The following is a 24,132-nucleotide window of genomic DNA, read 5'->3' as shown; positions in this document are numbered from 1 at the left end:
TCAAAGAGAATTCTGCCTATGTTCTCCTCTAGGATTCTGATGGATTCCAGTCTCACGTTGAGGTCTTTTATCCATTTTGAGTTGATCTTTGTGTACGGTGTAAGAGAATGGTCGAGTTTCATTCTTGTACATATAGCTGTCCAGTTTTCCCAGCACCATTTATTGAAGAGACTGTCTTTTTTCCACTGTATATTTTTTCCTATTTTGTCAAAGATTAATTGACCATAGAGTTGAGGGTCCATATCTGGGCTCTCTACTCTGTTCCACTGGTCTATGTGTCTGTTTTTATGCCAGTACCATGCTGTCTTGGTGATCACAGCTTTGTAATAAAGCTTGAAATCAGGTAAGGTGATGCCGCCAGCTTTATTTTTGTTTTTCAACATTTCCTTAGCGTTTCGGGGTCTCTTCTGATTCCATACAAATTTTAGGATTATTTGCTCCAGCTCTTTGAAGAATGCCGGTGGAATTTTGATCGGAATGGCATTAAAAGTATAGATTGCTCTAGGCAGTATAGACATTTTAACAATGTTGATTCTTCCGATCCAAGAGCATGGAATGGTCTTCCATCTTTTTGTGTCTTCTTCAATTTCTTTCATGAGTTTTCTGTAGTTCCTCAAGTACAGATCCTTTACTTCTTTAGTTAGGTTTATTCCCAGGTATCTTATGGTTCTTGGTGCTATAGTTAATGGAATCGATTCTCCAATTTCCCTTTCTGTATTTTCATTGTTAGTGTATAAGAAAGCCACTGATTTCTGCACATTGACTTTGTATCCTGCCACGTTGCTGAATTGCTGTATGAGTTCTAGTAGTTTGGGGGTGGAGTCTTTTGGGTTTTCCATATGAAGAATCATGTCATCTGCGAAGAGAGAGAGTTTGACTTCTTCAATACCAATTTGGATACCTTTTATTTCTCTCTGTTGTCTGATTGCTGTTGCTAGGACTTTTAATACTATGTTGAACAAGAGGGGTGAAAGTGGGCATCCTTGTCTTGTTCCTGATCTCAATGGGAAGGCTGCAATCTTATTCCCATTGAGGATGATATTTGCTGTGGGTCTTTCATAGATAGATTTGATGAGGTTCAGGAATGTTCCCTCTATCCCTATACTTTGAAGTGTTTTAATCAGGAACGGATGCTAGATTTTGTCAAATGCTTTTTCTGCATCCATTGAGAGGACCATGTGGTTCTTCTCTCTTCTTATATTAATTTGTTGTATCACTTTGATTGATTTGCGAATGTTGAACCATCCTTGTGGCCCAGGGATGAATCCCACCTGATCATGGTGAATAATCTTTGTAATGTGCTGTTGGATCCTGTTGGCTAGGATCTTGTTGAGAACCTAACCCTTTTTGGTAGGGTCCTTGCCTGGTTTGGGGATCAGGGTAATGCTGGCTTCATAGAAAGAGTCTGGAAGTTTTACTTCTGCTTCAATTTTTTGAAACAGCTTCAGGAGAATAGGTGTTATTTCTTCTTTGAAGGTTTGGTAGAATTCCCCAGGGAATCCGTCAGGTCCTGGGCTCTTGTATTTTGGGAGGTTTTTGATCACTGATTCAATCTCGTTATTAGATATCGGTCTATTCAGGTTGTCAATTTCTTCCTGGTACAATTTTGGTAGTTTATATTTTTCAAGGAATGCATCCATTTCATCTAGGTTGCTAAGTTTATTGGCATATAACTGTTCGTAATAACTTCTGATGATTGTTTCTACTTCCTTGGTGTTAGTTGTGATCTCTCCCTTTTCATTCATAATTTTATGAATTTGGGCTTTCTCTCTTTTCTTTTGGATTAGTGTAGCCAGTGGCTTATCAATCTTATTGATTCTTTCAAAAAACCAGCTTCTAGTTTCATTGATACGTTGTACTGTATCTCTGGTTTCTCTCTCATTGATCTCAGCTCTAATCTTGATGATTTCCCTTCTTCTGTGTGGAGTTGGTTTGATTTGTTGTTGATCCTCCAGTTCTTTAAGGTGTAGAGATAGCTGGTGTGTTAGGGATTTTTCAATTTTTTTGAGAGAGGCTTGGATGGCTATATATTTTCCCCTTAGGACCGCCTTTGCTGTATCCCATAGGTTTTGGACTGAAGTGTCTTCATTCTCATTGGTTTCTATGAATTGTTTCAGTTCTTCTTTGATCTCCTGGTTGATCCAAACATTCTTAAGCAAGGTGGGCTTTAGCTTCCAGGTGTTTGAGTTCCTTCGGAACTTTTCCTTGTGATTGAGCTCCAGTTTCAAAGCATTGTGATCTGAGAATATGCAGGGAATAATCTCAGTCTTTTGGTATCGGTTGGGTCCTGGTTTGTGACCCTGTATGTGGTCTATTCTGGAGAAGGTTCCATGTGCACTTGAGAAGAATGAGTATTCTGCTGTTTTAGGGTGGAATGTTCTGTATATATCTATGAGGTCCATCTGGTCCAATGTGTCATTCAATGCTCTTGTTTCTTTATTGATTTTCTGCTTCGATGATCTGTCTAATTCTGAAAGAGGCGTGTTAAGATCTCCTACGATTAGTGTATTCATATCAATATGACTCTTTATCTTGATTAACAGTTTTCTTAAGTAATTGGCTGCTCCCATATTGGGAGCATAGATATTTACAATTGTTAGATCATCTTGGTGGATAGTCCCTTTAAGGATTATGTAGTGTCCTTCTGTATCTCTGACTACAGTCTTTAGTTTGAAGTCTAATTTATCTAATATGAGAATCGCTACCCCAGCCTTCTTTTGAGTCCCATTGGCATGAAAGATGCTTCTCCACCCCTTCACTTTCAGTCTGCGTGTATCTTTAGGTTCAAAATGGGTCTCTTGTAGACAGCATATGGATGGGTCCTGTCGTTTTATCCAATCTGCAACCCTGTGCCCTTTTATGGGTGCATTTAGGCCATTCACATTGAGAGTGATTATTGATAGATACGTTTTTATTGACATCGAGTTACCTTTGAAGTCTTTCTTTCTGTAGACTGTCTCTATATTTCTGTTCAATGTTATTCTTGGGATTTTTCCTCTTTTATAGAACCCCCCTTAATATTTCCTGCAGTATTGGCTTGGTGGTTGCATAGTCTTTTAAGCCTTGCCATTCTTGGAAACTCTTTATCTCTCCATCCATTTTGAATGTCAGTCTTGCTGGATAAAGTATTCTTGGCTGCATGTTCTTCTCATTTAGTGCCCTGAATATATCTTGCCAGCCTCTTCTGGCTTGCCAGGTCTCTGTGGACAGATCTGATGTTATTCTGATGGGCTTCCCTCTGTAAGTAAGGAGCCTCTTTGCCCTGGCGGCTTTCAAGAGATTATACCTACAATTATAATTCCTCAATTTGACTATCAGGTGTCGTGATGGTTTTTTTTGGAATGTATAATCTTGGGTGGAGACCGTTCAGCCTCTAGTACATGAACGCTGGTTTCATTCGCGATATTCGGAAAGTTTTCATGAAGGACTTGTTCCACGATATCTTCTAGAGTTGACTTCTTTCTTTCTCCACCCCTTCAGGGATTCCAATAATTCTGACGTTGGAACGCTTCATGGCATCATTTATTTCCCTGATTCTGTTTTCGTGGTTTCTAAGCTGTTTGTTCCAGGCTTCCTCCTGATCCTTTCTCTCTATCTGTTTGTCTTCCAGATCACTAATTCTATCTTCTGTCTCAGTTACCCTAGCTTTGAGAGAGTTTAGATTAGATTGGAACTCATTGAGAGCATTGTGGACCTCCTCCCTGGTAGCTTTAAGCTCCGCCCTAACATTGTGAACATCCTGTCTGGTCGCTTTCAGTTCGGCCCTAATCAATTCTGTTTGGTCATCCATGGCTTTCTCCAACCTAGCTATTGCCTGGATAATTGTTAGCCTGAATTCTCATTCCGACATATTGTCTATGTTGATAGCCGTTAGATCTGTTGCAGAAGGTCCATCCTCTGTATTTTTCTTCTGTTGGGCATTCCTCCTCCTAGTCATTTTGGTGGGAGAAGACTGAACAGATGTAGCTGGATGTATCAACTCTGGTGCAGTCAAGGTGCACCCTGGAACACTTCTGAGCAATCAGGTTTCCCCACCCAAACGAGAGACAAAAGAAAAGAAAAAGAAAAAGAAAAAAAGGAAAAGAAAAAAAGAAAAACAAAAAAGAAAAAGAGAGAGAGAGAGAGAGAGAGACGGAAAGAAAGGGAAGATGAAAGAAAAGGTTCAGCCCAGATGGGCCCCAAGGTAAGATTTATGAAGTAGACAAACAAAAAGAGATAAAAAGACTGATACAATTATATGGCAAGAGAAATTTATATATATATATATATATATATATATATATATATATATGCAAATAAAGAAAGAACCTCGTCAAAAAGAACCACAAGTGTAAAATTTATATGCTATCAGGACAAACACAAAAAACACAGAAACACTCTTGGAAGAAGATGGGAGAGTTCTTATAAATTCTCAGTGTGTGCGAGGAAGGTTGTTTTGATTCTTCCTGGATGTATCTTGATATCTTTGTTAAAGGACTCAACTTTCCTAAGATAAAGGGGATTACAAATTGGTTTACCTATAGGGGTAGTATTGATTGGGGAAAGGGGATTACTTTGAAGTTAACTCTCTATGAATATTAGAGGATAAAAATAAAAAGGAATATACTGGACTAAACTAAACTAATTTTTTTTTTTAAAAAGGAATTCAAAAAATAAAAATGCAAAAGAAAATCATAGGTGTATGTATCCAAAAGTTCAGGTTAGAAAGATATTATGGAATTTGATGTACTGTACAGCTCGCTGTGATGGTAAATAGGTTAAAAAATTACCTATGTGTAAAAAAAAAAAAATATGAACCGGAATAGTGGAAACGAGTGTACAAGTTTTCCTATGAAGTAGTGGTGGTTCTCTTGTAGTCGTTTTTTTTTTTTTCTTTCTTGGTTTGTTTTCTAGAGGAGGGGCCTGCCACGTGGGTTGTCAGTCAATGATATTTCCTGAGTTGAGTCCCCCCGCCCCCCTCAAGGGGGTGGGCTCTGGGGAAACTGGTTTTTTTCAGGCTTTTGTTCTCTGGCGGTTTTTTTGCTTGTTCACTTTTTTCCCCTCTCACCTTGACCACCTTTGATGGTTTTTGTAGTATTAGAAGAAATCAAACCGCACCCTGATCTCCGTCTCAGAGAGAAGCCTCAGTCTGGGTGCAGAAGCCGAATAAATTCCCCCTTGGCCACTGGCAGCGCAGGTTCCAAGTTGCAGACCCTGGGGGCGCAGGATCTTTTGCTCGTCCCCAAAGCCGAGGCAGTGGCGGCTGTTTGGGAGCTGCCGACCGCCAGAGAGGTTCCAAGCAGCGATCGCACACTGCGATTTTGCCGCCGGCCCGGGCTGGGAGTGCCTGGCTTGCGCGCACCTCTTTTCAGAGGCGGCTATGGGTCGGTCGCGCATCTGGGACACTGAGAACGGGGCGCGGGTCCGTGAGCCCCAGGCTGGGCTTTTGCGCGCCTCTGTCCGGGGAAGAGTTTCGTGCGCGCACGCAGCTTAGGCTTTGAAACAATGGCGCGGGTCAAGGAGCGCCGGCAGGGCCTCAGTAATTCAGGGGAGCTCGAGGGACGTGCGTGCATATCTCGAGCTTTGTGGTAGGGCTAGCGCGCTTTCCGCAGACCGGCGCGGCTCCCATCCCCTCACAGGAGCTGGAACCCACGCGCTCTGGGGCTGGCTGGCGGCTTAGGGACCAGGAGCGGTTTCTCCGCTGCACTCTCTCTGGCTCAGCGCCGGGGAGGCAGTCTGGACCGGGGACTTAAGCCCCTCTCCCTAGCCGCCCCGATTCCCACAATTTCCCCCCGCGATCCTTTGCTCTTTTGGAGTGCTTTCAACCAGTCTCCGAGTTACTGCTGGTCCCCAGACACAGGGCACTCTCGCTTGTATTCGGGTATTACTTTCCCACCGTTCGCCACTGGTGGATCCCTCCCCCTTTTGTTTATCTTCTGATATCAGTCTGCCGTTCCCATTCCGCTTTACCTGCTCACTGGCGTCTTCTGCCCCTATAGAGATCCAGACGTGTATAATTCTGATCTCAGGCTGATTTCATGGGTGATCGGAGTTCTTTGGTAGTTAATCAGCTCACTTTGTGGTACCAGCTGAAAAGACGCCTCTTCCTACTACCCCGCCATCTTGTTCCCCCCCAGTATCACATTCTTGATATGGACCCTGTCCTCTGGGCGGCTGACACGAAGTCAGGGCTCAGGCTCTGTAAAACACAGCACTAGTAGTCAGGGTAAACTATTAATCAGGGTTCCCTCGAGGGCCGAGCAGATTGATCATCATGTGGAGTACTGGGCAGCCTCACCAGGCCCTTCTTCTTTCTATGGGGATGGCAGAATGCTGCGTTGTGTCTCCAGAATTCCCTATCAAGAGGGCTTGTGGACCATGATGGTAAGGATGGGATTGTAATCCCAAGCTATGGTTAAATTCATTGTCAACAAAAGGCAGTTACAGTGTGGAGCCGTTGAATCGAAAATCCATCCCATGTGTAAGGGCAGATGTCAGATGTTTGCTCATGCTGGAGTATGTTTCTATGATGACTGACAAATGGAGGGGTGGTGTCAAGAGGCCATGGAGAATTTACCACGCTAAGGCTTGTGAGATGCTCCAAACAGCAAGGTTTCCTTCTACTGGACAGGGAAAGTCTGGTTTGTTTGCTCCAGGGTTTCCCATGTGGAAAGTTTGGGTAGCAGAGCACTCCCGCATGGATGCCTGGAAAGCACAACTCCATTGACCATTGCAGCTGAGGAACATGGCAGCCTCGTTCTGGTGGCTCTGGGGCGAAGTATCAAGGCCTTGAGTTGACATGGAGTCTCATGAAGATGGGTCACAATGCTCGTTTGTTACCAGAGAGAACTGAGACTGTGCTGTTGGTTAAGGGGCCATGTAGGATTCGTCTACCTGAGGGATGACACAGGCCCAAGAGCATGGTTTCCTTCTGGGGAAAGGAGATGATCTGTTATGTGGCTCAGGGACCACCTGTTGCATCATGAGTTGGTATTCCAGAACAAGCCCCTGAGGACTGATGCCTGAAAACCTAATCTGGTGTTCCAATGAGTTCCTAGGGGCATGTCAGGTTCAATCTTCTGTCTCAAGACCATTGACTTGGCTGTCTGCCTGGATGTAGGTGATCAGGATGTTTCAGACTGCTATTTGCATCCAGAGCAGCCGACAATATTGGGGTGGACTCTGGGGATTTGCAGGTTTCTCCTAATCTGGAAGTTTTGGACAAATGTGACGGGCACAGTTTCCTTCAGAATGGCTGGCACAGTCCTGTGGTGTGGATGCAGAGACCCCATCCTGGAGGGTATGTGAGCCATGGTTTTGGGAGAGAAGTCTGCAAACCCAAATTCGGTTTAGGATTAGGGGCAAGGTGATCGCAGTCCCAATGCTTAGACCTGGAAGGCAGCTCATCAGGAACTGTAATTAGGGGGACTGGAAGTCTGTAGCACAAGATTTCTATCTGGATTGTGTATCCAGGATGGCCTCAGAAAGCCAGTCTGGTCTCATTGGAACATGGGATATTTTTCCTCTCTAAGGATCCTGGGGGCTCCCCATAGTTTGGTGGCTTTTTCGGGTGTGGGAAGAGTGCTCTTTTCCATCTTAGGGGTGCCACAATACAGGGATGCCAGAGACGGGCTCTGGGTCTGGGCGACTGGACAATTCGCAAAAAGAAAGCGTGCACTTCGACCTTTGACAAACCCTGAGGGTAGAAATATCCTGCATGGCACCTTAGACACATGCACATTCTAAGATCTCCCTGGTAACAAACCAGCATTGTGGTCCATCTGCAAGAGATTCCATGTCAACTCGAGGCCTTGGTACTTTGCCCCAGAGCCACCAGAAAGATATTGCCATGTTCCTCAGCTGCAATGGTCAATGGAAGTATGCTTTTTAGGCATCCATGTGGGAGATCTCTGCTACCAAAACATTCCCCATGGGGGACCCTGGAGCAAACAAACCAGACTCTACCTGTCCAGTAGAAGAAAACCTTGCTGGTGGGAGCATCTCACAAGCCTCAGCTTGGGAAATCCTCCATGGCCTCTTGACGCCACCCCTCCATTTGTCGCTCATCATGGACACAATCTCCAGTGTGAGACACTGATTCCACCTTACTCAGGTGCTGGATATCTCAAATAAGCCGCTGCACATTGGAACTGCCTACTGCTTGGTACTGAATTGAACTATTGCTTGTGTTTGCAATTCAATCCTTACCCTACTGGTCCTTAAGCCCTTTTGATAGGTAATTCTGGAGCCACAACGCAGCATTCTGCCTTCCCCATAGAAAGGAGAAGTGCTGGTGAGTCTGCCCAGAAAACACACATGAGGATCAATCTGCTCAGCTCTCAAGGGAACCCCGATGTATAGGCTGCCCTGGCCACTAGTGCTGTGTCTGACTGACCCTGAGCCCAGACCAATGTCAACCACACTGAGAGCGGTGCCCATATCCTAGTATGTCATCTCTACCCATCCTTGGTCAAGCACCTGTCCCTGATCTTTGCTGGAAACACTGCCAATGGGGGAACCTAAGCACAATAGAGAACTCCTTCTTCCCCGTGGCCGGAAATCTGGATGTTGGGATGGGTTTCCAAGCCTCAAAGTGGGAGCCAGCTGCATGGCCAATGAGACGACACCCAATCCTGAGGGCCTGTCTGGGCACAAATAGGCATTGTGACACTCAGCCTGAGCATGCGTTCAAACAACTCTCTCAGTTGAACCACCAGGATCCCTCATTGCTGGCCTGGTATGAACCTAGGCCCAAATCCTAACACTTAGTGGGATTTTGCAGGCGCCAAGACCCACAGCCCATCTCTGGAATCCCAGTATCGGGGCACCCCTAAGATGGAAAACTTCACTCTTCCCTCACCGAATAAGCCAGCAAACTATGGAGAGACATCAGGATACTTAGAGAGGAAATGTCTACAATGGCCCCATGAGACCAAACCTGCATTCCAAGGTCATCCTGGATAAACAATCCAGATAGAAATGCCAGTGCCACAGCCTTCCCGTCACCCTAATTACAGTTCCTGATGAGCTGCCCTCCAGGTCTACACATTGGGTTTGTGACCTCCACGACACTAACCCTAACCCGAATTTGTGTTTGCAGATTTCTCTCCAAAAGCATAGCTCACATGCCCTCCAGGATGGGGTCTCAGGATCCACACCACAGGACTGTGCTGCTATACCCAAGGAAAATGGGCCCCTCACATTTTCCCCAACCTTCCAGATTAGAAGAAACCTGCAAGCCCCTGCGCCCACCGCAATATTGTAGACCTTTCAGGATGCAAATGCCCAGTCTGAAACACCCTGATCACCTATATCCAGGCAGACACCAAGTCAATGGTCCTGAGTCAGAAGATTGAACCTGACATCCCCCTAGGACCTCAATGGAACCTTAGATTAGGTTTTCAGGCATCTGTCCTCAGGGGCATGTTCTGGAATACCAACTTATGATTCAACACGTGTCCCTGAACCACACAACAGAATATCTCCTGGCCGCAGAAGGAAACCGTGCTCTTCGACCTTTGCCAATCTCTCAGGGTAGGAGAATACTGCTCGGCACCTTAGCAACCAACACATTCTAAGATCGCCCTGGTAACAAAGCAGCATTGTGGCCCATCTTCAAGAGTTTCCATGTCAACTCAAGCCCTTGGTACTTCGCCCCAAGGCCATCAGAACGATCCTGCCATTTTCCTCATCTGCAATGGTCAATGGAGGTGTGCTTTTTAGGCATCCATGCGGGAGAGCTCTGCTACCCAATATTTCCATATGGGGGACACTGAGGCAAAGAAACCAGACTCCAACTGTCCAGTAGAAGGAAACCTTGCTGCTTGGAGCATCTAACAAGTCTCAGCTTGGGATATCCTCCATGGCCTCTTGACACCACACCTCCATTTATTGGTCATTATAGACACAAAATCCAGTGTGAGCAAACATCTGACTCCGCCTTACTCAGGTGCTGGATATCTTGAATAAGTCGTTGCACATTGGAACTGCCTTTTGCTTGGCACTGAATTGAACCGTAGCTTGTGTTTACAATTCCATCCTCACTCAAATGGTTCGCAAGCCCTCTTGATAGGGAATTCTGGAACCACAATGCATCATTCTGCCTTCCCCTTAGAAATAAGAAGTGCCTGGTGAGTTTGCCCAGAAACGCGACATGAGGATCAATCTGCTTGGCTCTCGAGAGAACCCCGATTATAGGCTGCCCTGACCAGTAGTGACAGACCCTGAGACCCGACCTAGTTTCAGACACCCAGAGAGCCGGCCCCATATCTAGCATGTGGGACCGGCCATGGCCCACGTCTGTCATCTCTACCCATCCTTGTTATTCAGGCACCAGTCCCCAGGCCTTTGCTGGAATCCCTGCCAATGGGGGAATATGAAGAACAATAGAGAACTCCGCCTTCCACACGGCAGGAAAACTGGCTGTTGGGATGGACGTCCAAACCTCAAAGTGGTAGCCAGCTGCTTGGCCAATTAGACCACGCCCACTCCTGAGTGCCACCTTGGGCACAAACAGGCATTGTGACCCTTAGCCTGATCATGCGTTCAATAGCCCTTTCCGTTGCACCACCAGGATCCTGCATTGCAGGACTGATATGCCCCTAAGCCCAAATCCTAACACTGGTGGGATTTTCCAGGCACACAGACTCAGAGCCCGTCTCTGGAATCCTTGTTTTGGGTCACCCCTAAGATGGAAAACAGCACTCTTCCCTCACCAAAAGCTACCAAACTATGGAGGGCCACAAGAATCCTTAGAGAGGAAATGTCTCCATGGACACATGAGACCACACCTGCATTCTGAGGCCATCCTAGAAAAACAATTGAGATAGAAAGCCTGTGATACCGACTTCTAGTCACCCTAATTACATTTTCTGACGAGCTGCTTTCCATGTCTATGCATTGGGCCTTGATCACCAGGCCACTAACCTTAATCTGAATTTGTGTTTACAGACTTCTTTCCCAAAATCATGGCTCATATGCCCCCCACGATAAGTTCTCTGGAGCCACACCACAGGACTGTGTTGCCATCCCCAAGGAAACTGCCTGTCACAGTTGCCCAAACCTTCCAGATTAAGAGAAACCTGCAAGGACCCTGACCGACCCCCATATTGTAGGCAGTGCTGGACGCAAATGCCCAGTCTGAAACACCCTGATGACCTATATCCATGCAGTCAGCCAAATCAGTGGTCCTGAGTCAAAAGATTGAACATGACATTCCCCTAGGACCTCATTGGAATCCTAGATTAGGTTTTCAGACATCTGTCCTCAGAGGCCTGTTCTGGAATACCAACTTATGAAACAACATGTGGTCCCCGAGTCACACAACAGAACATCTCCTGTCCCCAGATGGAAACTGTGCTCTTCGACCTTTGTCAAACCCTCAAGGTAGGAGAATCCTGCACGGCACCTTAGACATCAGCATATTCTAAGATCTCTCTTGTTACACACCAGCATCAGGGCCCATCTTCAAGAGATTCCATGTCAACTCAATGCCTTGGTACTTCGCCCCAGAGCCATAAGAATGATTCTGCCATGGTCCTGAACTGCAATGGTCAATGGAGTTGTGCTTTCCAGGCATCCATGCAGGTGAGCTCTACAACCCGCAGTTTCCAGATGGGGACCCTGGAGCAAACAAACCACACTCCACCTGTCCAAAAGAAGGAAATCTTGCTGTTTGGAGCATCTCACAAGCCTTTGTGTGGGAAATCCTACATGGCCTCTTGATGCCACCACTCCTTGAGTGGGTCATCATAGACACAAACTCCAGTGTGAACAATCATTTGACATCCGCCATAACTCAGGTGCTGGATATCTCGAATCAGCCGCTGCACATTGGAACTGCGTTCTGCTTGGCAATGAATTGAACCGTAGCTTGTGTTTACAATTCCATTCTCATCCTACTGGTCCCCAACCCCTCTTGATGAGGAATTCCAGATCCACAACACAGCATTCTGCCTTCCCGACTGAATGAAGAAGTTTCTGGTGAGTCTGCCCAGAAACTCCACATGAGAATCAATCTTCAGTCCTCAAGGGAAGCCCGATTTATAGGCTGCCCTGGCAACTAGTCCTGGTCTGACACAGCCTGAGCCCCAACCTAGTGTCAGTCACCCAGAGAGCGGGCCCCATATCCAGCATGTGAGACCGGTCATGGACCAAGTCCATCATCTCTACCCATTCTTGGTATTCAGCACCTGTCCAAAGACGTTTGCTAGAAACCATGCCAATGGGGGAACCGGAAGTTTAATAGAGAACTCCTCCATCCCCATGGCAGGAAACCTGGCTGTTGGGATGGGTGTTCAACCCTCAAAGTCGGAGCTAGCTGCATGTCCAATGAGACCACACCCACGACTGAGGACCTACCCTCGGCACAAACAAGCATTATGGCCCTCAACCTGAGCAAGCTTTCCAACATCCCCTCTCAGTTGCACCACCAGGATCCTTCATTGAAAGCCTGCTATGCCCCTACGACCAAATTCTAACCCTTGGTGTGATTTCTGAGGCATTCATACCTAGGGCCCATCTCTGGAATCCCTGTTTGGGGCACCCCTTAGATGGAATACAGCACTCTTCCCTTCCCCAAAAAAGCCACCAATCTATGGAGAGCCACATGGATCCTTAGAGAGGAAAAATCTGCCATGAACCCAGGCAACCACAGCTGCATTCTGATGCCATCCTGGACAAACAATCCAGGTAGAAAAGCCTGTTCTATCGCCTTCGAGTCACCCTAATATCAGTTCCTGACGAGCTGCCCTGCATGTGTAGGCATTGGGCCTGCAATCACTTAGCCACTAACCCCAACCTGAACTTGTGTTTGCAGACTTCTCTAGCAAAACCATGGTTCACATGCACTCCAGGATGGGGTCTCTGGAGCCACACCACAGGACTGGCATCCCCAAAGAAACTGTGCCTGTCACAGTTGCCCAAACATTCCAAATTAGAAGAAACCTGAAGCCCCTGAGACCATCCCAATATTGGAGGCCGCTCTGGATGCAAATGCCCAGTCTGAAACAACCTGATCACCTACATCCAGGCAGACAGCCAAGTCAATGGTTCGAAGTTAGAAGATTGATCCATACATGCTCCTAAGACCACATTAGAACCCTAGCTTAGGTTTTCAGGCATCTGTCCTCAAAGGCCTTTTCTGGAATACAACTTATAATACAACATGTGGTTCCTGAGCCACACAAGAAAACATCTCCTGTCTCCAGAAGGAAACCGTGCTCTTCGACCTGTGCCAAACCCTCAGGATAGGAGAATCCTGCCAGCACCTTAGACACCAGCACATTCTAAGATCTCCCTGGTAACAATCCAGCATTGTGGCCCATCTGCAAGAGATTCCAAGTCAACTCAAGGCCTTTGTACTCTGCCTCAGAGCCACCAGAACAAATCTGCCATGTTCCTCAGCTGCAATGGTCAATGGAGCTGTGCTTTCCAGGCATCCATGCACGAGAGCTCTGCTACCCAAATTTTCCACAGTGGGACACTGGACTTAATAAACAGGGCTCCACCTTTCCAGTACAAGGAAACCTAGCTGTTTGGAGCATCTTAAAAACCTAAGTGTTGGGTATCATCCATAGATTCTTGATGCCACCCCTACATTTCTTGGTCATCATAGACACAAGCTCCCGTGTGAACAAACATGTGCCATCCGTGCTTAATCAGGTCCTAGATATCTCTAACCTGCCACTGCACATTGGAACTGCCTTCCACTTGACACTGAATTCAACTCTAGGTTATGTTTACAATTCCATCCTCACCCTACTGGTCCCCAAGCCCTCTTGATGAACAATTCTTGTGCTGCAACACAGCATTCTGCCTTCCCTTTAGAAAGAAGAAGTGCCTGGTGAGTTTGCCCAGAAACTCCACATGGGGATCAATCTGCTAGGTCCTCAAAGGAATACCGATTCATAGTCTGTCCTGGCCACTAGTGCTGTTCTGACAGAGACTGAGCCCCAACCTTGTGTCAGCTACCCTGAGAGTGGGCCCCATATGCAGCATGTGAGACCGGCCATGGCCCAAGTCTGTCATCTCACCCATCCTTGGTATTCAGGCACATGTCCCCAGACCTTTACGGGCATCCCTGCCAATGCGGGAACCTGAAGCAGAATAGAGAACTCCTCCTTCCTCATGGCAGAAAATCTGGCTGTTGGGATGTGTGTCCGATCCTCAAAGTGGGAGCCAGATGCATGGCCAATGAGGCCACGACCACTCCTAAAGGATGCTCTGGGCATAAGCAGGCATTGTAACCATCAGCCTGAGCATGCTTTCAAACAAGCACTCTCAGTGGCAAAACCATAATCCCGCATTGCATGCCTGTTACGCCCCTAGTCCCAAATCCTAGCACTTGGTGGGATTTTCCAGGGGCTCATACCCAGAGCCTGTCTCTGGAATCCCTGTATTGGGGCACACCTAAGATGGAAAATATCACTCTTCCCTTCCCTGAAAAAGCCATGAAACTATGGGAAACCGCCAGGATCCTTAGAGAGGAAAAATCTCCCATGGAGCCATGAGAACACCGCTGCATTCTGAAGCCATGCTAGACACAAAATCCAGATAGAAAAGCCTGTGCTACCGCCTTCGAGTCACCTAATTACAGTTCCCAATGAGCTGCTGTCCAGGTCTATGCAATGAGCCTGAGATCACCTCACAACTAACCCTAATCTGAACTTGTGTTTTTGCAGACTTCTCTCCCAAAACCATGGCTCACATGCCCTCCAGGATGGCGTCTCTGGAGTCACACCAGAGGACTGTACCTGCCATTCCCAAGGTAACTGTGCCAGTAACTGTTGCCCAAACCTTCCAGGTTAGGTGAAACCTGCAAAATCCCTGAGCCCACTCCCATATTGGTGTCTGCTCTGAATGCAAATGTGCAGTCTGAAACACCCTGTTCAGCTACATATTGGCAGACAGCCATGTCATGGTCCTGAGTCAGAAGATTGAACCTGACATGCCCCTAGATCCCCACTGGAACCCTAGATTAGTTTTTCAGACATCTTTCCTCAGGGGCCTGTTCTGGAATACCAACTTAGGATAAAATATGTGGTCACTGAGCCACACAACAGAAAATCTCCTGTCCCCAGAAGGAAATCGTGCACTTTGGCCTTTGCCAAACCTTCAAGTTTGGAGAATACTGCACGGAACCTTAGCCCCCAGCATCATCTAAGATCTCCCTGGTATCAAACCAGCATTGTGACCCATCTGCAAGAGATTCCATGACAAATCAAGGCCTTGGTCCTTTGCCCCAGAGCCACCAGAACGAACCTGCCATGTTCCTCAGCTGCAATTGTCAATGGAGGAGTGCTTTCCAGGGATCCATGCGGGAGAACTCTCCTCTCCAAACTTTCCCAAAGGGGGATCCTGGAGCAAGCAAACCAGGTTCCACCTGTTCTGTAGAAAGAAACTATGCTGTTTGGAGCATCTCACAAGCCCCAGTGTGGGGAATCCTCCATAGACTCTTGAAGGCACCCCTCCATTTTTTGGTCATCATAGACACAAACTCCAGTCTTAGCAAACATCATCCATCCTCCTTTACTCAGGTGCTGGGTATCTCATTCGTTGGCCATCATAGATACAAACTCCAGTGTGAGCAGACATCTGACCTCAACCATACTCAGGTGCTGGAGATCTCGGAAAAAAAAAAAAAAAGCTACACACATTGGAATGGCCGTGTGATCAGCACGAGCTTAAATGTAGCTTGTCTATTCAGACTTCTGTCCTCACACTCCTCGCCTGTAAACCCTCCATATTGGGAATTTGGGAGCCACAATGCAGCCTTCTGCCTGCCCACCAGAAACAAGAAGTGCCCTATGGGTCTGCACAGAAAATCCACATGAGGATTCAGTTGCACGTCCCTCTATAGCACCCCAATATAATAGGCCGCCCTCTTCACGAATGCTCTGACACAGCTCGAGACCCGATCTCCTATCAGCCACCCAGAAAGCAGACCCCATATCCTGCAGGTGGGTCCTGTCGTGGCCCGAGGCCGTCATCTCGAACTGACCTGGGTATTCACGTACCTGTCCCAGAACATAGAAAAAATTCCTGCCCATGGGTGAACCAGAAGCACAAAAGGGTACATCTCCTTCCCCATGGCAGGAAAACTGAATGTTGAGATGGCTGGCCAACCCCCAGAGTGGGAGCCAAGTGCATGGCCCATGAGACCACGCCCACTCAGGATGGGCAGCTGGGAACAGGAATTGTGACCCTTAGCCTGAGACCCCTTATCAACAAGCTCCCCTGGGAGCTGGACCAGGAGCCCACAGAGCTAGCCTGTCATGCTTCTAGGCCCAAATCCTAAGCCTTGGTTGGGCTATCCGGGTGCCCAGACCCAGAACCAATCTCTGGAATGCCTGTTTGGACAGAACCCCTGAGATGGAAAACCGCGCTCTCCCCTTCCCCCAGAAAGACACCAAACTCTTGGGTGCCGGGCAAAATCCCCTGAGAGGTAGAATATCCCATGGACCCATCAGGCCACCCCTCCATTCCATGGCCATCCTAGACAGAAAATCCAGACAGAAAAGACTTTTCTCCTGCCTCCCAGCTTTCCGAATTTCAAATCCCGAGCAGCTGCTTTCAGGGTCTCCATATCGGGCCTGCCATCACCTCGCCCCTAACTCATACCTGAGTTTGTGTCTGAAAAATTTGGTCCCAAATCCCTGACCCACATGCCCTTCAGGATGGGGCCTCCAGAACCACATCACATCACTGGGCCTGCTCTTCTGAGGAAACTCTGCCCATCTCAGTTTCCCAAGCCCTCCAGATTAGCAGAAACCTGCAAGGCCCCTAAGCCCACCCCAATTTAATAGGCTGCTCTGGAAAAACACACAGTCTGACACAGCCTCAGAACATAACCTCCAGGAAGACACACAAGTCAATGGGAATGGATGAATGCCCTAAGCCATAGTGGGTCCAAGGTGCTGGGTGTGCGGCCAGCTGTCTAAGTATCTGTCAGAAGGTCTGGGCTCAGGCTATGTAAGACAGAGCATTAGTGTTTAGGTTAGCCTATGCAATTCGGGTGTTGCCGAGGGCTGAGCAGGTTGATCATCATTTTGCGTTTCTGGGCAATGCCATAGACAATGTATTTCTTCTGGTGGGCAGGCAGAGTGCTTCGTTTTGGCCCTAGTATTCCCAATCAGGAGGGCTTGTGTGCCAGGAGTGTGAGGATGGAAGTCTGAAAACACAAGGTAGGGTGAGGTTTGGGGCCAAGGGCATGACAGCCCCACTCTGCAGAGGCTGAATCGGAATCTCCTGCATCTGAAGTCAGGGTGAGGATCAAACGTTGGCTGAGGCTGGAGATTGTGTCCATCATGGCCCCTTCATGAAGCAGGGGCCTCATGAGGCTAAGGAAGTTTTCCCATGCTGAGTTAGTGAGTTGCTCCAAACCACAAGGTTTCCTTCTGCAGGACAGCCGAGTCCTATTGGATGTCTCCAGGACGTCCCGTATGGAAAGACTGGATAGCAGGGTTCGAAGGATGGATGCCTATACAGCATACCTCGCATTCCCATTGGCTCTTTGCGACAAGACATATTTGAACTACTGGCTCTTGGGCGAGCTACCCAGGGGGGTGAGTTGAAATGGACTCTCCTGAGGATGGGTCATAAAGTGGGTTTGTGTCCATGGGACCTTGGAATGCGCTGGTGGCTCAGGGGCCTTGCAGAAATCGCCTAACTGAAGGGTTTGATATAGCTCCAATAAGAATGCTCCCCATGTGGAGACAAGAGAGGTTCTGTTGGGTGCCGCATAAAAGCCCCAGATGCTGCTCTTTGAAACCAGTCCTCTGAGGAGTGACACCTGGAAACCAAATCTAGGGTTCAGATTAGGGCCTAGGGGCCTGTCCGTTTCAATCTTCTGTCTCTGGGGACACTGTCTGAGTGTCTAAGCAGAGATAGTTGCTCAGCTAGTGTCAGAGTGCCCCTCTTAGTTCAGGGCAGCCTACACTATCAGAATGGCGTCTGGGGCCTTCGAGATTTCTCCTAATCTGTAGGCTAGTGGCCAATGGATTGGGCACAGTTTCCTTGGAGAGAACAGGCAAAGTCCTTCAGTGTGGTTCCATAGACCCTTGCCTGGAAGGTGTGTGGCTCACACAGAAGTCTGAAAACACAAACTCAGATTAGGTGTGGTACAGAGGGTATGGCAGGCTGGATCTACAGTCCAAGAGGGTGTAAGGGTCTGCTCCTCCCAGAGGAACTTGCTTGTGGACCCTGAATGTAAGGGTGGGGCAGACTGAGTGGAGACATCCAATCAGTAAGCCGTATGTATATCCACTGGGAAAATTGGAATTCAATTGGCCACCTGTGTAGGGGCGGGGCTTAACCACCCCCATAAAGGTTACTCTGCCAGGCTGTCAAGGGGGGGGGGGGCTGCTGCAGGAGAACAGTGGCTGCTTCAGGAGGGATGGAGTCCGCGGAGAGCGGTGAAGTCCGGGAGAGCGGTGAAGTCCGCGGAGAGCGGTGAAGTCGGCGGAGAGCGGTGAAGTCGGCGGAGAGCGGTGGAAGTCCGCAGAAGGCGGTGAAGTCGGCGGAGAGCGGTGAAGCGCTGCGGAGAGCGGTGGAAGTTGGCGGAGAGCAGGGGAGTCAACGGTGAATAGAAGACCTGTAACAGCTCTTGTAAGAGCTACAACCGCGTTTGCAGTCTCCAGCCTCCCGCCGGCCCCAAGCCGCCGCCTGCAGCCTCCGGCGGCGGCCCCGAGCACCGCCGCCTGCAGCTTCCAGCTTCCGGCGGTCTAGCCTCCGGCGGCGGCCCCCAGCGCCGCCGCCTCCAGCTTCCAGCTTCCGGCGGGTCTAGCCTCCGGCGGCGGCCCCCAGCGCCGCCGCCTCCAGCCTCCAGCTTTCGGCGGTCTAGCCTCCGGCGGTGGCCCCGAGCGCCGCCGCCTGCAGCTTCCAGCCTCCGGCGCGGCCCCAAGCGCCGCCGCCTGCAGCCTGCAGCCTCCGCGGCGGCCCCGAGCGCCGCCGCCTGCAGCTTCCAGCCTCCGGCGGCGGCCCTGAGCGCCGTCTCCTGCAGCCTGCAGCCTCCGGCGGCGGCCCCGAGCGCCGTCGCCTGCAGCCTGCAGCCTCTGGCGGCGGCCCGAGCGCCGCCACCTGCCGCCTCCAGCCTCCAGCCTCCAGCGGCGGCCCAGCAGTCCAGTTGTCAGCGGTCCCTCGACGCCTGCGGTCCTGAGACATCTGCGGTCCAGTTGTCAGCGGTCCCTCGATGCCTGCGGTCCTGATGCCTACAGACCCTAGATGCCAGCAGTCGGTCCTGACACCTGCAGCCCCTAGATGCCAGCGGTCTGGAGGCGTGAGCAGCCCTGAGATGCCAACGGCCCCTAGACACCAGCAGCCTCGCTGCAAAATGCCTCGCCACCCCGAACCACAAGTGGCCTTGTCCGCAGTGGTGGCTTCCTCCGGGTGGAAGCCTGGTCAGAGTAGCATCGTGGGGAGCAGAGTCTGTGTCATCTGGGTTGTCCTCCTTGCATTGTTGCTTCTTCGTCATTGGGAGTGGCCTCATCCAGGAAATGGTCTTGTCCAGAACAGCCTCTTCTTGGGAGCGGCCTTGTCCGGGGAGCAACTTCATTGAGCAGTGGCCTTGTCTTGGGAGCGGCCTCTTCTTGGGAATGGCTCCAATCATGGAGCGGCCTCATCTGCGGAGCAGCAGCGTCATCTAGAGCGGCCTCGTCCAGAGTGGCCTTCTTGGAAGTGACCTTGTTGGGTTCATCGTCACCGCCTTTTCGTAAGAGGTAGCTCTGACCGGTAGTTTGATTCCTGATGCTTGGCGCGAAATAAAGTTTTGCTTGACCTTCGCTTTGTATCAGTCTCGTTCCTTTGATCACGGATCCTAACATTTGGGGGCTCGTCCGGGATCAAACGACGAGAACTGAGCCAGCATCAGAATTTTTAGGGAAAGCCTCCGGAGGTATTGGGTTTCGAGGTATTGGGTTTCGAGGTATTGGGTTTCGAAGTATTGGGTTTCCAGGTATTGGGTTTCGAAGTATTGGGTTTCGAGGTATTGGGTTTCGAGGTATTGGTTTCGAGGTATTGGGTTTCGAGGTATTGGGTTTCGAGGTATTGGGTTTCGAAGTATTGGGTTCCGAGGTATTGGGATCCTATCCGTCTGTCTGGTTGGAGCTCCAGGGTATAGCCCACCGGGGAGAAGCTGGACGCAGCCATGCTCCCCAGGGCTGGAGTGGATGCGGGGACGCCCCATCCCTCTGCTGATAGATCGACAGGGGATTCTAGTCCCCCTGGGCGTTCGGGGGGTTCGAGTCCCCCTGCGCGGTCGGGGGTTCGAGTCCCCCTGGGCGGTCGGGGGGTTCGAGTCCCCCTGCGCCGTCGGGGGGGGTTCGAGTCCCCCTGCGCCGTCGGGGGGGTTCGAGTCCCCCTGGGCGGTCGGGGGGTTCGAGTCCCCTGCCTTCCCTTTGACAGTTGAGGTGTTCAAGTCCCCTTAGACGGTTGGGGATAAAGATAGCCCCCACCAGTGGCAAGCTCTGGGTAAATTAAAAAAGTGCATAGAAATCAATGCACTCCATAAATTTGGTCAGGAGGACAAAGAGAAAAATCCGATTAGGAAATCCATTGGGCTATACAAAAACAAAAACAACACACCAAAGCTTATGGAATGCCATTAAAACAGTACTTAAAAGGGAAATTATAGCAGTAAGCACCTGTTTTAAAGGATGAAGTTAAACTTCTACCTCATACAATATACAAAATTTTAAAAGGATCAGAAACCTATATTGTACTCTATAAGGCAACTGATATATGCTATAATATCGATGACCCTTGAAAACATTAGGCCAAATTAAAGAAGCCAGTGATAAAAGACTACATGTATGATCCTGTTTATATGTGAAATGTCCAGAAAACTCAGATCTATAGGAAAAGAAAGTAAATTAATAGTTACTTAAGATAGGTTGCCAAGAGATGGGAGTGACCAATGTTTGAATGGGGTTTCATTTAGGATGGTGAAAATGTCCAGAACTTGATTGGACACAATTCATACTTTTAAAGTATACATTTCAATAAACCATTTAAAGGTTATAGAAACTCTAAAGGAACAACAAATAGAAAGGTAAATAACAAGATAATAGGAGAATATGAAAAAGCTCATGGAGCTCAGGAAAGGAAGTCCCCCCCCCCAGCAGCAGGCTCTGGACGAGGGCCACTGGGGTTGTGGTTATTTGTTTGTTTTTAGTTTTTTGTTGTCTATTGTGTTTTGTTATGGTTGAAGGAATGTGGCAAGCAGAGAGTAAGGGGACACTAGCTTTCATCTCTCTGTTCCTCATAATAGATGTGGGGCTTCTCCCTCACTCATTTTGTGTGTTAAGGGCTATAACGAGCTACCTGGAGTTAGTCAAATGCCGGGTTAAGGTGTCCAATGCTGATGCTCATTAGAGCCAGGCATGGAAAATAAGTGCCTAGTGGGCCACTTTTGGTAAGCAGAACTGGTACTGTGGGATGAACCAACCTCGAGACAGAGACTTTAAGGAATATTCCCAAGCAGCTGCCGAAACTTCTTTTGTTTCGGGGAATTCCTTGCCTTCTCTGGCCCGACGTGGACTGCCTGGCCCCTCCCCCTTGCTGGCATGGAAAGCATGGCATCTGAAGTGGAATGGGCCCAGGTGGAACATGAGGTCTGTTGGTGAAGGGATGGCTGGGCTGATGGTTAACTGTCTGTTTCAAGGGTTTAATGAGTAATTGTTAAAGTGGCTTCCGAAGTCTTTGATAACCTGAAACTGTGAAGGGTTGCTTGAATGACAAATGGAGTTAAATTTGTTGGACATCTAGATCCTAACCAAATGGGATGAAATGCTAGGGCTCCGTTTGCTGGAACTGGGTTTGTACTTTTGAAATCTGCTGGTGAACACATTCTGTGCTTAACTGATTGATAAATTTGCCATCTAAAGAATTCTGTTGTAACAACTCACCATTGGTTTATATTTAGTCTTAAGTAGAGGTTAAGGTATTTCTAAGAGTACAAAATTCTGTTAAGTGTAATTAAGACTGATGGAAATGAGAAAAGCAACTCTGTATGTAAAAAGTAGGAGATATGTAAAAGAGAGATAAACAGCCCTAAGGCCACTGTCAGAGCTAAATCCATTCGTAAAAGAATGGAAGGGGAGACTGATCACCTCCCATTAGCCAGGGATACCAAAAGGGGAGGATGTCCAACCTGTTTGAATCTGGAAAATGCCTGACTGTGTGAATGTATCTCTATGGCTCCACCACTTCCACTATGGAGTCTGAATGGACTGCACCCTAAATCTTGCAGGGCTTCATATGGCATAACGGTCATCTACTCCGTGGAGTAGCCCAGTCCAGGGTTTATACAGCCAGACCTTAACTAAGATGCTCCTAAGTTCCCACGAGGGACACGAGCAGGACAGCATCCAGGGACAGCCCTGCTCCAATGGAAGAGCAGATCACAGCTGTTCTCTCTGGGCTCCTCCACCCAGAATCTGGGAAATGGAACAGGGGAAATTCTGTGCAATGAATTTGGACTCTGCTTAGCACCTCTGTGTTGGCTCTCAGCCCTAGAAAAACGAGAGCCTGAGGGTCCACTTTGAGTCTAGGAAGCCATCTTCCAAGAGGAAGAAAACTCTCTGAAACTCTGTGAGCTGCTCGTCCCTCTTCTCTGATGTCTGGACTCGATGGGTCACACAAGGGCCTATGGGAGGAGCTCGGGAGTCAAGGCTTCAAATCTTGGCCATCGGAGGCTGCCAGGGACCTGACCCGATTGATACACGTGCAGCTGCTGGCACGTTTCTGAATATGCTGGCTCTCTGCAGCCTCTGCATCTTTGAACAACATGTCCATCTGTCTGAAACATCATTCTGTTCCAAGCACTTAGAAACCCTCCACTACCTCCTCCTTTGTACAGAATGGGTATGACCACAAGGCATCAGTAGCCCAAGAAGGCCGGGGGCCAATGTAACTATGAACGAGAGAGATATGGTAGCTAACCAAGCCTGGACAAATTAAGGTAACAGTAGGGTATGAGAAAGTTCAGCTTCCTCCAGCAAGGGGAGGACGGTTCCATGTTATATAGGGTGTCACGTACACTCATCTGAGAATATCGGGTAAGAACCTTATGATTGTCTACGGCCATACCACCCTGAAGGCGCCAGATCTCGTATGATCTTGGAAGCTAAGAAGGGTCGGGCCTGGTTAGTACCTGGATGGAAGACTGCCAGGGAATACCGGTTGCTTTTGCTTTGATCTCCAAGAGGGAATTTCTTGGGACGGTGGGCTACTGCAGGCTGTGGATGCTACCTTCACGGAGATGGCACAACCTCTCTACGAACTGGCTAAGGGAGGACTCACTATGGTAGAGTGTGGACAGCTGAGGCAGAAGGAGCATTTCGGGAATTACAAAGAGCCTTACTGTGTGCCCCAGCATTGGTCATCCCAGATGTTACCAAGCCCTTCCACTTGTTTGTGAAGGCAGGGCTGACTAAAGAAATTTTGACTCAGACTCTAGGGCATGGTGAAGGCCAGTGGTCTATCTTAGCAAGAAACTAGACCCAGTAGCAGCTGGGTTCCCTCCTTGCCTCCGCATAATTGCCGCAACAGCCCTCCTGGTTAAGGATGCGAGTAAATTAACTTTGGGCCAAAATCTTGTTATAACCACCACACACGCGATTAAGGGCCTTCTCCGGACTCCACCAGACCGATGGATGACGAACGCCCAAGTAACGGGGTAGCAGGCCCTTCTCCTCAATGAACCAAAAGTGGCCTTCTGACCCCCAGCAGTGCTAAATCCAGCCACACTGCTGCCAGAAGAGCTAGCTGACCATCCACACGACTGTGGGGAGGTCTTAACCCAAGTCACAGGAATAAGGCCGGATCTCAGAGACACTCCCCTCCCGGATGCGGAAATGACTCTGTTCACAGAAGGGAGTAGTTACATGGTCAGTGGAAAAGAGGTATGCGGGGGCTGCAATGGTTTCTCCTGGGCAGAGACTCTGGATGACAGCCCCTGCCACATAGGATCTCGGTGGAAAAGCAAAGCTGATTGCATTCACCAATGCACTACAGATGGCCGAGGCCACAGGCACTAACTGGAAACTACAGTGTGCCTACTGGCCCCAGAGCTCTGAGCAAGGAGAATGAACCAGACTCTCGAAAAGACCTTGACAAAGTTAATTTTGGAGGCTGGCTGTGGATAGAAAATCTCCT

The 24,132-nt window shown here is 48.8% G+C and overlaps 1 pseudogene; it reads left to right on the top strand.

The window, feature by feature from the left end:
* The first annotated feature begins 23,050 nt into the window (after positions 1-23,050).
* On the top strand, positions 23,051-23,169 carry LOC122907924 (annotated as a pseudogene).
* The last annotated feature ends 963 nt before the right edge of the window (positions 23,170-24,132 follow it).

Source organism: Neovison vison, chromosome 5, assembly GCF_020171115.1.
Source record: "Neovison vison isolate M4711 chromosome 5, ASM_NN_V1, whole genome shotgun sequence".
In the NCBI taxonomy this organism is placed as follows: domain Eukaryota; kingdom Metazoa; phylum Chordata; class Mammalia; order Carnivora; family Mustelidae; genus Neogale; species Neogale vison.
The sequence above is the reverse complement of the archived record's forward strand: the minus strand, read 5'-3'. Positions and strand labels throughout refer to the sequence as shown.